Consider the following 12,922-nt stretch of genomic DNA (forward strand, 5'->3'; position numbering starts at 1 on the left):
TTTCATAAGCATGTGTTTATGAATCACTATAAAATAGTGATGAACCCAAGTGTTGGCGAAAAGGTGGACGCAACCTCCCCCACCGCTGGCACCTGTCTCAATAATAAATAAAAGCCACAAAACCCTTTCCATAGACTTAAGATCTCTGCAGGGTCGATTTTACGATCCCGATTATATCATGAACATGTGTTTATGAATCACTATCGAATAGATTGCAACCCCGTAATCTGGAAAGAAACATTTTTAGATTTTACAATTACTAATACATTGTTAGCTGGTCCTGGAAAACGATTGTTCTTCTTGGTCTTGAAGCAGTGACTGATAATTATTCTGTCTCTTATAGAAAACATATCTTAACAATTCCAGTAGATAACTTAACCGTGGATAATTGTTTCTCAATACATAAGTTGTGAAGTTGATACCATAACGTGGGAAATTACCGACACCACTAGGCTATCCCACCGCCCCAATTTACCAGTGAGGTTAAACAGTATTAAAGTTTATCACGGCGTGTCGGCGTAAGGTGAATGACGAAGGTAATAGGCGTTTATCTCGTTGCAATCCACGTCCATGGGTCAAATACGATCAACCAAGCATCGTATTCGTGGCGAATCTGGCTTACGTCACATGATCATCGGATCCTGATGATTCGTGACGCAACTTTGCACAACGAATTCCGTTGCATGACATTAGTGGGCCAAATGACCCTATGTTCAAATGAGCAACAAAATATAAGGTGTTGTTTTTATACTTCGTTTTAAAAATCACATCACCTCATGGCGCAATGTTAAATATACCCTTTCAGTGAACAAATACAAAACGTGCCTTCTCACAGTTTTAATACGGTATGAAATGTACAAATGGTCGGGTACATCAAATTACACACCGTCACGTTGATTCGGGTTTCTGCCGATCAGGCAAATGGCGTTGCATTGTTCTCCCGCCTTACATGAACATAAAAACGAAACCAGGTGGCGGTATCAATGTTGACATATGACTCGCACTGCACAGCGCACTGAAGCATCGCATGAGTATTGTCAGTTAGTTTTGATGACAAGTATCTGGCATTGTTGTATTAAGGAAGAGGGAAGTTGAAACTGGGTTATGTCTATTTTCAATTCAGGACCGGTAGCTGATATCACAGTCACATGTTTGAGGCTATTAATTTGGTAAATTCAGCTGGTGTCAAGATGGAAAACTCTGCAGTCATTATGACAAGTATAGGTTTCATCTTATCTACTTATGGTGAGTTTTACTCAACTTTAATATATTTCTGAAAAATTCATGTTTTAGTAAAATTTTATTCTATTTCAATATGAATCTGGGCAGGTAAACATATAAAGAATGGAAAAGTAAAAAATACAGTAAACGTGTCATGGCTATCTCACCCTTTAACAGGAAACCAGAATTCTTTTCGACTTTAAACGTTCGATTTACGTTTTTTCTATGCCATTCTCCGTAAGGATAGAACTATGCCTGTCGTAAAAGGCGACTACGCTGGTCGTAAGAGGCGACTAACGGGATCGGGTGATCAGGCTCGGTGACTTGGTTTGATGCATGTCATCGTATCCCAATTGCGTTGATCGATGCTCATGATGTCAATCACTGGATTATCTGGTCCAGGCTCAATTATTTACAGACCGCTATCATACAGCTAGAATCTTGCTGAGTGCGGCGTTAAAGAACACACAAACAATCTCAGACTGTACCATCAGTAACGTTGCACTTCCACAAACAGCCTTGACACACTTTACATACGTTCGTTTGGACTGTGTATCTTTGCAAAACGTATAAACATGCTCATTGTATACAAAATTATGCTTTAAGAACTCCCTTGTATATATAAGGGCGTTTTAAGATTACTATTTTTTTAAATTAAGATGATTTCCATTCAAACATTCCAACTGAATGACTTGGTTGGTTGGTTTGTTGTTGAACGCCGCACTCAGCATTATTCCAGCTATATGACGGCGGTCTGTAAATAATCGAGTCTGGACCAGACAATCCAGTGATTGATATTATGAGCATCGATCCACGCAATTGGGATCGATGACATGCATCAACCAAGTCACCGAGCCTGACCACCCGATCCCGTTAGTCGCCTTTAACGGCAAGCATAGTCACCTTTTACGGCAAGCATGGGTTAGTGAAGACCTATTCTACCCCGGAATCTTCACGGGTATCCAGCTGAACGAAGAAGGGAGTCAGTGTGCATTTTATTGCGCCGGGCGCACTTATTGAATATAATACTACACAGCGAAATACACACTCCATCACATTGAGCTGAAACGATCACTGTTTTAACGAAAACCAGTACCTTATCTGTGGGATATTTCCATGCTTCAAAACACATGCTGAGTTCGTTAGCACATGAGGAATAGTGTAATTCCTCAGTTTTAGTCCTTCATGAAGAGCCGTATTAATTGGTCATCAGCAACCCATGCTTGTCGAAAGAGGCGACAAACGAAATTGGACTGTGAGGCTCGCTGACCTGGTTGACACCTGTCATAAATATCAAAATTGCGTAGACGAATGCTCATTATGCCAATCACTGGATTGTCTGGTCCAGTCTTGATTATTTCTTACACATCATATATTGCTGGAGTGCAGCGTTACACAATAAACAAACACCATTTTTGTGTGAGTTAAAAGTCATACAGACATATAGTGATTAGACAAAATCATACTTCTTTAAAAAAAATGTCAGTAAAGATCAGTAACATATTTGCAAAATTTAAGAATTAACCAGTTCAAATGCTAAAATATGCTAAGCAATCAACTGGATCAATATTTCAATAGGATACTCGTAACAATCGGACCACAGGACACATTTAAACAGAGCTAGCTCTCCAACCTGAGTATCATGGGAACTGCATATTACCTGCATGGATTCCACAGCAGGATATACGTCATCATGTCAGTAACTGGTGGTTGTACATTACACTGACAATGCATTAAATATTAAGAAAACAAATTTTTAAAACACTAATTATTATAATGTGCTTAGAATCTATCAGGACATTTATGTCATTTTCAACCGCACACAGTCTACTGATTTCGAGCTAACCAGTCCTTGTTTGATCCCTTATTGCCGAGCGCCAGGCAGGGTAACAACATGTACCATCTTTTAACGTCTTATGGTATGACGCTGCCGGGATCGAACCACCGACCTTATCTCAGGATGTTTGTTGTTTATACCTAACTGTGTGTTCAAATTCTGCATTAAATATCAGAAACATTTATGTATACAACATTTATAATCAGAGTGTGGAATCTGAATGTGACAGACAGACTTGTCAAGAGCTGCACTCCGCGAAGTCACAGACAATTACCATCTGGTATTGGTCTGCCCCAAAATTACGTGGACAAGCATAAGATACTGGGGATCTATTTCTAGCTAGTCTTCATTCAGGGTATTGTAGGTTGGACCTTTTCAATGGAGTTCATTTGGGTATCTGTGCTAGATGATTGTATTGTCTCTCAAAAAGTACTTTCTGAAAGCTGACTGACGCGGATTAAAATCAGTTCATTAATCCCCAAAATAGATCCTTCAACATACATCATGCATCATTCATTTCAACTAACCACACCCCTCACACATGTCACAAGAGGCGACTCAATAGATCCTTCAACATACATCATGCCTCATTCACTCCAACTCACCACACCCCTCTCACACGTCACAAGAGGCGACTAAATGGATCCTTCAACATGCATCATTCACTTCAACTCTCCAAACCCCTCACACGTCACAAGAGGCGACTAAATAGATCCTTCAACATACATCATGCCTTATTCACTTCAACTCACCACACACCCCTCACACGTCACAAGAGGCGACTAAATAGATCCTTCAACATACATCATGCCTCATTCACTTCAACTCACCACACCTCTCACACGTCACAAGAGGCGACTCAATGGATCCTTCAACATACATCATGCCTCATTCACTTCAACTCACCACACACCCCTCACACGTCACAAGAGGCGACTAAATAGATCCTTCAACATACATCATGCCTCATTCACTTCAACTCACCACACCCCTCACACGTCACAAGAGGCGACTCAATGGATCCTTCAACATGCATCATGCCTCATTCACTTCAACTCACCACACCCCTCTCACATGTCACAAGAGGCGACTAAATAGATCCTTCAACATGCATCATGCCTCATTCACTTCAACTCTCCAAACCCCTCACACGTCACAAGAGGCGACTAAATAGATCCTTCAACATACATCATGCCTCATTCACTTCAACTCACCACACACCCCTCACACGTCACAAGAGACGACTAAATAGATCCTTCAACATACATCATGCCTCATTCACTTCAACTCACCACACACCCCTCACACGTCACAAGAGGCGACTTAATAGATCCTTCAACATACATCATGCCTTATTCACTTCAACTCACCACACCCCTCACACGTCACAAGAGGCGACTCAATGGATCCTTCAACATGCGTAAGAACAAACAAGAAAACGTCCGCTTCCCTCAGCCATGCCGTGATCGGTATTGAATTGAGTCTATGCTCTAATTTGCAGTTATCGAAAGTATCCGAGATCTCTAAATGGAAACACGTAGGATTACCAACAGGATGTTCAATATATGTATCAAGTCAGAAACATTATGTATTTTCTTTCTAACATCATCACGTTGAACAACTACCTGTGTCTTACGTGTATAAAATTAATAATAGAAACACTGGAGTCTGGTGTCATGTATATCTAATACATCCTTGTTTTATTTAGGAAGATCCGCAGGGAAAGACTTTCAGTGATGGACAATGGTTGTTTGGAAGTAAAGACATCAGAGGAAGAAGTGTTCCAGAAATGTGGGGACATTTACCACGAAATACACGATGAAGACCTGAATATGAATATGTCTCTCAGACCAACAGGACAGAGACCCCAACCCGACAGGCCGAGATTATCCATTCCCCTTGAAGCAGTAACCAGTGCCGTAGACCATGCCGGTTCCTTACCAGAGACCGGTGCGAGTGGACACTCGTCTGTCGGGTATCTGACGCCTGAACAAACGCAAGACGTAGAACAGCCAAGATACACGTCCTCTAGGACTGATGATGGTGTATACCTTGATGCTCGGCAGAGTAATAACACTGAATGGGTTGGTGAAACCTCGTTTACTGTCACACCTGAGGAAGCTGGTAAGAGGCACCTGGTTCAAGGACATCCTTCTGCCGGGACATTTAACCATGTCAAGATGTCAGCCACTTTGAGGAGTAATATCAGAACTAGAAGATGTCGAACTAAGCACCTCTCCTGGGACTCTAGAACCCACCTGGATATTTGTGCTGTAGCTAATGATGATCCGCAAACTACGAACAAGGATAAAGCTGGTAACAGAGTGGTGAAAGTACGACCCCCAGTGTGTAAGAGAGCAGTGATTAACCCACGTGGATCGTGTGGATTTTAGGGTGTACGTGGGTGCGATTATGAAGGATTTGTAAAGTATGTAACGCATTCATGGTTGAAAGTTACTTTCTGTCAAGCCTACCTATGATAACCATTGTGTATGCATCTTAAGGTTTCTAAATGTCAATCAATGCAGAGTTATGGTAGGGCTGAGCATATATAACAATTGACATGTTCACAGAATGGCCGTTTATCAATGTGAATGATTAGTATCATTGGGAATTCGAGAGAATTATCATTAATAAAGACAAAAACTGATTAAATTGTCAAACATTCATTCCTTAGCATAGTGTTCAACCTTACACAAACTGTGTCAGCTTTTGTAGTTAAAATTAAATTTATTGACTTCAGCTTATTTCGGCAAATTGAAAGAAAGTTAATATAATGGGTCGTGTTTACGCTTTCAGCAGGTACATGTATATCATGGTTTGTGAAGTAAAGATGATTAAACTCTTATAAGTCATAAACTGGCTAGCTACTTTTGAATTGCTTAACCGGAAGACATTTCAGTAGAGATATTTCCTACATCAAGAAAATTCCCTTCCTGTTGCACACATATTCAAGTATGCGGGCCATTGTACAGTTAATGTGTACAAGTGATGATTCAAATACCAAAATAAAACATTTCTGGCTGCTATTCTGAGATTTCCAAATCAAGCTAAACGCAAAAACATATATATATAATGCTTAATATATTTCTAAATGATAAAGCCTTCGTGATACTTTCAGGAAGAATTGTCATGACATTAATTGATTCGATTCTGTCTGAACCGTCCCCAATACATTGAAACGGAAAAAAATGTGTGTGACTTGTAAGTTAGTATGTGTTGTTTTTAGCAATATTACTGCAATATCAAGGCAGGTGAAACCATAAATGAGCGTCACATATTTTAAATGCGCCTGGCAATTGTATTTGCATTTCAAGCCTATCTAATATGGGTCATTAACCTGACTTTTACGGGTCATTAACTGCTCCCGGAATAAAAAAAATATTAAAAGTTATTAAAGGCTGTGAGCATGGAAGTAGAATGGAACCTGTGTGTGTGACGAGTGAAGAATGAATGATTTATAAGGGTTATAAGAGAATGTGTTGTGAGTTACATCTGTTGTCAACTGTCGGAACAGGTAAACCCACAGACAAAAGCGCCATCACGCCCATGTCTTGGGGCTCTTGGGAGACAGTAGTTGTAGTGTGAAGGTTGATGATGTAGTAGTTGTAGTGATGGATAGAGGGCGGTATTTTAAAAACAGGTACTGGACAACCACAGACAATATGACGTCATAGAAAGACACCAGGTAGCATGTCGCTATGCGGCTGAGTAAGCCATTTGATTCTAACGTCTGCCTGTCTCTTGACACAGGTGTGCTCGATATTCACCGGAGAGTGTTACCTATCGTCAGTCGACCACATAACCACACAGTAAACCTTGAAATAATCCAACATCTGTTTTCGAATTTATTTCATGCATATCAATATTTCTCTCGCTGTCATTCACTTGATAAAGCCAATCGAGCATACAGAGATTCCATATTTCTTTTCTTGTTATTGACAAGGTGAATCCATTTATCTTTGCTGAGTACATTAGGATGAGTCGGTAAATCATCAAGTCCATTACAATGTTCATGTATTTATTAACAAGTTGCAGCATAAAGGATTTACAACATCTTTGGACAGAACATGATTCAAATTTGTATTGTCAAGGTGACAAAGTGAGTGAGTGGGTTTAACGTCGCTTTTAATAGTATTTCAGTTACATCATGGCGTGTTAGCTTAATGTAGAAGGAAAGCCCGAAGTGATGCAGGTCTCAGACGTTTACCATTTTGGTGAAACCCAAGAGCATGGTATGGTGCTAAAAAACCTAGAAACATAATCAGGGAGACCCGGGATTCGAACCCACAATCGTAGGAACAATAGGATCATTGTTAATAATTATGACTTTCTTACCTCCATTACATCATGGCCATAATCCTACATTTTGGCTGCTATCACACTTTGACTAAGTCTTCAGATTTTACACAAAAGCCCTCTTCACTGTCAGACTGTAAAGTGGTAGCAACAAGCAGCTTACATCTCTTCTGTGTGCAAGTCCTCTCTTCTTTCCAAAAAACATCTGATCACTAGAGGCAGATGAATTGGGGAGGTTCTTCCTAACCACATGGTGCATTCTGGCAATGAAGTAATGGAGGTAAGTATTCTAAGAATTATTAACAATAATATTATTGCAAGAATGCGCCAGATGATTAGTTGATTGCAAAACCTAAAAGCTGTAACTCACTATCCAACCACATTAAGAGGACATAAAAGTACGTTACTATCACGAGTCAGACAATTAGAGTGTACCTTTACCAAATTACTGGTACAATTGCTGCCATTTACGTTTATGACGTCACTTCCTGTTTTACCGTTTGTGACGTCACTCCCGGTGTAATTTCATCTCTGTGACCTCGTTTCCGATCTGTTGATGACGACATTCTATGACGTCACTTCCGGTCCAATCATCACTTCAGACTGTGATGTCATTTCCGGTGACTGTTTTTGATGTATCCAACACTCAGTAGCTAAGACGAGTAAAGACGAGTAAAGGCCTGCCTACCTTCAATGCTGTTGTCAGAATATCTTGCCCCTCATCCCTTTCGCATAGGAGGGAATCCTTTTCACTGGTCATGGTTTGGGCTGTGACAATAGGATCTAGGGAGGGTGTCTCTTCTAGGTCTGGTTGAACGTCACACATGTTAAAGTTGGTGAAAGTGTTGTGTGCGGCCCACTGACAACTGGATACCTCTTGTTGTTTTGAGGCTGAAGTTCAGGAGGCATGGCTCGTAGCCAAAGCTCTGATCTACTAATATGAGTTAGACTTGAAAAACCCAAGGCACGGAGTTGCGAGCCTCTGCTCGCCGTAGCAATGGTCATAAAAATTAAGTTTTTCTTGCTTTGTGGATTAATGTGGCTTTATCATGAGGTTGAAACTGTTCTGTTAGGAGTGCCGATAGTACCACGGACAGGTTCCATTTTGGGAAGATCCTAGGTGATCGCACATATTTCATAAGAAATGAGTCTGTTTAGAGTCGGATGATCCCCAAATGCCAAAACATGATGTAATACAGAGTTTTAGACCGATCTGTGTTCATGTATTATGCCACAATGCAACTTGTTATTCCGGTGCAAATGTGACAAGAATTCTGCCACCATGGGAATAGTTTCTGTTCCATCTCCAAGCCCTTGCCATCGTCTCCACTGGACGAAGTTGCCCCATCGATTGTCATAGAGGAAGGAGGTGGATGATCTCCAAGATTCTGTTACAGCTGTAGAGAAAGATTCAGAGAAGCCGGATGCTTGCATGTTCTGCGAGATAAAATCTAAGTGGTTAGTTGAAGGATAGATAGCTTGTTGTGAAATAAGTCCGGCTTGGATTGACGTAAAAGATCTCGATGAAGCAGTTTTCGGAGAGGCTCCTGCATAAGCAGTGGTAACAGTCTGGGAAACCATGTTCTGCTTGGCCATATGGGAGCTATCATCATCCTGGCTATCTCGGCTATCGTGTGAAGACTGTGATGGTGATGGTCGGGACACCTGTATAGGTAAAGCGTGGGTGCTCTTGCCCTGATGACTGGTAGGTTGTGACGCTGTGTGTCCCAACTGGCTACTGTGCGGCCCAGGAGATGTTGATGGGCTCATGCATCTGTCCCCAATGTGGCCAGAGAATACCTTATAGCCTGATCACCTAGACAGCACTTCAAGCGTTCCACTTCCATGGCTAAAGCTGAGAGACAGGAATCGAAGTGGGCGTCCATGGCCGACTTCTGCTTGCTAATCATCTGTTCCTGGAAATTCATGGATAATGCAGGGTCGTGACTTAACTCTCAGGTAGAAGCGACAGGTATGACAAGCTGAGACACCAGGGAGTTTTCCTGGCCGCTTCCTACGCCTGGCCTTCTTGGTGGAGTCAACTTGTTGAAGGCCGTTGGAGAGAGGTAGAAGCACGTCTGACATCTCTTCTCCTTTGAGCCTAAGACATCTCTACACTTCCAGCAAGAGGGGTGAGGATCTCCCGTGATCATGTAACGAGCACACGACCTGCATGAGGGGGAGAAGTAGAGGCAAATGACGGCTCACACACACAACACCCAAACTTATACTTAAGTGAGTTGCAACCAATTGTCCAAGGGCGTAAGTTTCGGCCCTCGGATTGTAGCTCAGGGTGGAGACGGATGATAAAACTCAGGGGTGAAGTTTAAGACGACAGCAGCCATGTTTATTGTTGATGGTTTGGAATAAGTCGAAAAGGTACATGTTGATAATAACGTGACAGAACGCACACCGGGACCGAGTGGCCAATGTTCCCGGGTGGAGACTCACTCTGTCACTTACCTTCTGGCTGTCTCCCTGACTGACCATGACAGTCGGGTTTTGTAGATCGAGGTATTATGTAACGTGTGGCAAGGTCATTGTCCCACGTATATATATATACGTAAGATCCGGCGACGTAAGGAGTGAGTGAGTGACACTAGGAGATTTTACGTGCGCTTTCCGACTAAAAGCGTATTTCGCACACGGGGAAGCACTTTATACTATTGGGAGAAAAAAATCGTAATGAATAAATAAAGAAGTGCGACCCCAAAAAATGTAACTTTTACAGGACTAATCTAATAAAGCTGCGGGGGACGGGGGGGTTGGCTGGGGGTGTGTGGGTGGTAATAAAATACTCAATAATATGGTAAAAGTTGGGCGTGGGGTGGAGGGGAGGGGGTCAAGCGTGGGAAGGCACGGCGTCGGCGGGTGAGCTTGTGTAGCGACCAGGGGCTGGCGAGGGTGGCTGGAGGATTTACTTGCGGTGGCCCGCAAGGAGTCTCGAAGTGAGTCTCATCTCCCTGGCCGTGGGTGGCTCTGGCTTGTAGAGGCCGTGGACGAGCCGGGCTGCTGTGTGGGACACAAGGTGTTTGGTGACAGTGAAGTCCCCATCCATGAGAAACTCCGAAAGGTCTGACATGGAGTGGAGGTCGTGCTCGAACTCTTCATCGTCAATGTCCTGGTGCATGACGAGAGGGGGTCTACTCTGTGGGTAAACCTTCTCCGTTGGGTTGTTGACGAAGGTTAGGATGTCCTCGTTGTCTTCGTAATACTTGAGGATTGAATCCGCTTTACGAATTGCCTTTTCTATGAACCCTTGAGCCCCTGTGGGGCCTTCTGATGGTGAGGTCTGGGTTTGGCTGGTGTTCATGCCGAGCAGTTCTGGATTGTCTGTTTGGGCAGAACTGTCCTCTAGAGAAGGTGGGGGTGGCGTGTGCGTCTGGCATTGCGTGGACGCGGTGGAAGTCTCAATCTCCATGTCTAGGACTGGAGGAGGGATCTTCTTTGCCCGAGGGGGCCCCTTCTTCTGCGCCGGGCGGGGAGCAGGAGGTTTAGGGGCTGGGGCTCGGGCCATCTGAGGCTTTGACCAGAGGTCTCTTCCTTTGACCGAGGTCGAAGGAGATGGAGAGCGTGGATGAGTTGGACTTGTAGGAAGTCCTGAGGGAGTAATCCCCAACCCGGTAGGCCAGCAAGGGCTCCAGGATGGAGACAAGCTCCCTCGGTAACAACATTGAGAGGTCTCTCATTGTCAGCTTGGTGGTTTGGAGAGCTTGGGAGGACGTGTGCGCCGGGCGAGAGTCCAAGCCAAGACGTAAGGAGGTGTAAATTGAAATTTATAGATAGCGCTGGAGATCAAGGGTCCTGCCCGGAGGGGCTCATGATAAGGGGATACGTCGAATGTTTGCTGAATATATTAAACAGACAAAGGGCATAGAATTTGGGTGAACTTGGAAACATATTGAACCAGTTAGGTATTTAGATAAATGTATTGAAATGGTTTGCACTATAACAATACCCCTGAACGTCGTGGAATCGACAGGTTGACAAGTAGTTGCTTCATGCACTACACTTGACTGAGATGAATGAAATGACATTAGATAAGATATACAGGCGTGTGAAAGTAAATACGTGAATAACAGATTGTCAATATCGGTGAAAGAACTATACATAACATTAACAAGTTGAGCGGAGATTCCCGCTCATACACAAAGAACATTGGAACATTTCCACCGAGCGGCACATCCTGCTCGCGGTCGCCTATGCAGTCGGAATACCAGACTGCTAGATACATTTAGTATCACAGGTATCACATTGAAACAGATAATACACATTGTTGAGTAAAGTACACTGATGACGTAGGGACAAAAAAAAACCATAATGTGCGTAAAGCGTTGTCGATTGCATATGAAAGTATTATCCCGCGATATGCCAAGGAGAGGCACGGGCCACCGAGCCGTGGGTGCCCGTGCCTATAATAAAAACAGAAGATGAGGTTGGGTTAAATGGCCGAGGGTGTGCAGGTACCAGTGGGCTACTTAGCTGCTAATTGTGTATACCAAAATGCTACCGTGGCCAACGGCGATTGCAGCTAGCGCTGCTGGCCTGAGACTGCTACCGCTGTCCGGCCCCCACGGTAGCATATTTAAACGCTACCATTGCTTGGCAACTCCCACGCTGCCAAAAGCAGCTCCACGCTGCTGGCCTAAGTCAGACTACCGCTGCCCGGCCCCAGGTAGCCGGCCAAAGCAGATCACACTGCCCGGCCCCATTAGCAAAACCATTGTGCGGCCCCAACTGTCAGCTACCGCTTGACAAGACGACTTCCGCCGCCGGGCCCATATACGTGGCAATTGTTTGCCCCAACGTATGTTATTTAACGATTCCCCGGCTGAAAAGTCGGGAAAGACAAGGTTCCCACTGAGAAGCAGGTAACCCCGGAAAGGTTCCCGCTGAAAAGCAGGTAGCCTTAAGCACGAGTATTAATTTGGAAGCAAGTTAATTTGTTACTAGCAGTGTAGCCCACAAGAACCCCGCACACCTCGACATAGTTTATTGTTGAGACAGGTATTGCATATATACATATATACAGCTATTAAGAAGTCATGTTTATTTACATATATCAGAATCATTTAAAAGTATGTACATATATACAAGCGCTCTAAAAACCTATTTTACATATGTACAGGTTTATTTACATATATACAATCCGCTTTGCTGGTACCTGTTATAGAATAAACGCTGAAAAAGAAGTGATTAGCATTCCAGGTGAAGAGGACACGTCAGGCTGAAAAGGAAAGAAAAGGGAGTGGCAAGCTGGGTGGGTGGGTGGGTGGGTGGGAAAGCGATTAGATACAGTGACACACGTGTGTACTTGGGGAAGGGTTGCTCGCGAATGACGGACTAACAAAGGGCGGGATGATGCTTGCGCGGGATTATTCCCCGGGCACGGTGCCGAGTGGTGGCCCGGGGTGATTGGGTTACGAGGGGTGGTTGGGTTACAGACGTAATTAGCCCATGGTTTGGATACGTGCGATAAAGTCATTTAGTCGTTAGTACTAAATGTAATTATCCCGCGATATGCCAAGGAGAGGCACGGGCCACCGAGCCGTGGGTGCCCGTGCC

At 43.6% G+C, this 12,922-nt stretch overlaps 1 protein-coding gene and 1 long non-coding RNA gene across 5 annotated transcripts in view; one reads left to right on the top strand and one right to left on the bottom strand.

Moving 5' to 3' along the window:
• The window catches only part of LOC124149412 (multiple epidermal growth factor-like domains protein 10), a 72,195-nt gene that overhangs the window by 16,065 nt on the left and 43,208 nt on the right, over positions 1–12,922 (bottom strand). The window lies entirely within an intron of this gene.
• On the top strand, positions 1,134–6,266 carry LOC124149413. Its single transcript, XR_007222271.1, has 2 exons — positions 1,134–1,245; positions 4,767–6,266. It is a non-coding gene; the product is annotated as an uncharacterized LOC124149413 (long non-coding RNA).

Source organism: Haliotis rufescens, unplaced genomic scaffold, assembly GCF_023055435.1.
Source record: "Haliotis rufescens isolate VD_foot unplaced genomic scaffold, xgHalRufe1.0.p SCAF_2, whole genome shotgun sequence".
NCBI lineage: Eukaryota > Metazoa > Mollusca > Gastropoda > Lepetellida > Haliotidae > Haliotis > Haliotis rufescens.